The following is a 2503-nucleotide window of genomic DNA, read 5'->3' on the forward strand; positions in this document are numbered from 1 at the left end:
ACTGGAATACAGATAATAATATAATTTGTGTTCACTTTGATCCGATTTTATTTATTTAGTTATTTATTTTGGTGTTTAAATTATATGTAATTCCAAAGCTTCAACAAGAGGTATTTAGATATCGTCAATGCCTTTGGTATAATTAATAATTAGTTTGGTTACCGTAATATTTAAAAAAATAGCGAAAGACTGTGTATTCAATAACAGTAACATTGTTTTAAACACGAAATGAAAGTTATATATATATATATATATATATATATATATATATATATATATATATATATATATATATACGGAGAGAGAGAGAGAAAGAAAGATAACAACTTCCTTACGCTTAAGTTCTTGCTCTTTTGGTTTTATTTTATTTATTTATTTCATCTTACCTGGTTACCTAAAATATAGTCTGACGTAAACAGCGAGACTGTTTAGAGATACAAAACCAGAAGTCGGTTGTCATTGCATTCTGACAAACCCACATATAAACGTCAATTACCGTAGCTTCAAGCAGAGTGCGAGTAGAGAGTATATAGTCTGCAGCCTTCAGTATATATATATATATATATATATATGTGTGTGTGTGTGTGTGTGTGTGTGTCTGTGTGTGTATTTTGAATATCCCTCCCCCCTCCTCGTTGTCCCACAAGAAGAATCCAATGTGAAGAAAGACATGCGGATTTATAACATTGTGTTCATGCGAAGAGGGAAAGGAGAAGGGTCGCTGAAAACAGGTTGTTTGTTACATATCTTTTTTTTTTAAAACTCCTCTTCTGTTCATAGTTATGTTATGGTTCGCATTCCTATGCAAATGAGCAAAAATACCATGTTTATTATTACTATTACTATTATTATTATTAGTTGCGTTTATAGTCAAATATCTGATATCGTCTTGCATATTCTATACGCAATAAAACTTCTAGTATTGTTAATTTTTGTGTTTGAGAGAAGGAAAAAATTAAGAAAGGCGTTATAATTCAGTATTGGAATGTACCCTTTTGAAAGAATTGCATGGTTGTTTCATTACTAATCATATCCTTTGATAAATAAGGAGCTTTTGAGTTCAAAAATCGGCAGATAAGTACCGGTAAACTGATAATCTTTTATTTAAATGACAGGGAGTAATAAAAGCTTACTTCTTTTATTTTTTAAATTTTCTAACATGATTTTACATTACTGTTGTTATTTTCAGCTAGTTGCAGTCAAGATTACACCTTTTCTAAAACATTTTGGCATGGTAATGAGACTAAATAATAAGTAGTGTAAATCTTACATTATACACTATTGGAGACGATGCCCAGAATTCAGTTATTGGGTACAAAGAACAAAAATAATGGAACTAGAAGAGACATTTATGAATATGTATTATACAACAGTAAAAGTTGGCCAATGAATAATTTAGTAACAGCATTAGTAAGTGGTTAGGGTTAGTGCCTCGTAATCTGTAGGTACTTGGTTCAACTCCCGAGATCAGCCATCCTGATTGAAGTTTTTTTCCCCCAGTGTTTTCCTCAATCTTATCTGGTGATAATTGGGATTAGATATCGTGTGATATTGTGTAAGGACTATCCAACTCTCTTAATGTTGGCGGGTTCTGTATTCGGAGTTACGAATATAATGAAGACATGAATCGTACTGTCGTAGAATTTTCCAAGAAATAGTATCACTGACCATTAGACGGAACATAATTTCGTGATGAGATACGAGACGACATAAAGCTCTTCCAACAGAAACACATGGATGGGTCAAAATTATGGTAGTTTCAGTAACTTTGTCAAAATAAATAAATAAATGACTTAGACACAGAAAACATATCTAGATAAGTAAATATATTAACAGAAAATGTGAAATAAGCCAGAACTTTACTCTGTAAGATGGCAGATTTCAACAGATGATTGTGAAAATTCTAGTGATAAAGGAAACAATTGTTTGGTTTATTAGAAACGTGATGTTTGTCAACTTCTAGTGATAAAGTAAATGACTGTTTTGTTTATCAGAAAAATGGTGTTAGTCAGACAAGAAAATGTGACTTACACCATTTAAACTTTTGCTTTTCGAGGTGAGACATGACTTTCACGACTCCATTTCGAGATAAGACAGTCTCAACTATTGTCTCGCAGTTAACTCTAAATATTGTAACGACATACTCATTAATAGGTTAAAGATTTTTAAGAGCAGGGAGGGGAAACTTGCTAAAATCATAAGGAGGAAAAAGGACAGAAAGGTAGTATTTCTGTGAACTATTCTGACTTATCAAAATGAAGACAATATAAACTACATATATCTTCCTGCAGAAGTTCTAAATTAGACATTGATTTTAGTCATCTGAAGAATAATTTCAAGCTTCTCTTTGGCAAAATCGTTTAATTGTAGTTTCACGGAAAGAGATCGTCAATTGTTCTTTTCTTCTAAACGTTGTACACTCCGCATAAAAAATTGTGACAGCTAACGCCGTGCAGTTAGGCCACCCAATATACACTTTCTTATTCCATAATCGTGTCAGGTA

This window comes from Thermobia domestica, chromosome 16 (assembly GCF_964235325.1).
Source record: "Thermobia domestica chromosome 16, izTheDome1.hap1.1, whole genome shotgun sequence".
NCBI classification, from domain to species: Eukaryota; Metazoa; Arthropoda; class Insecta; order Zygentoma; family Lepismatidae; genus Thermobia; species Thermobia domestica.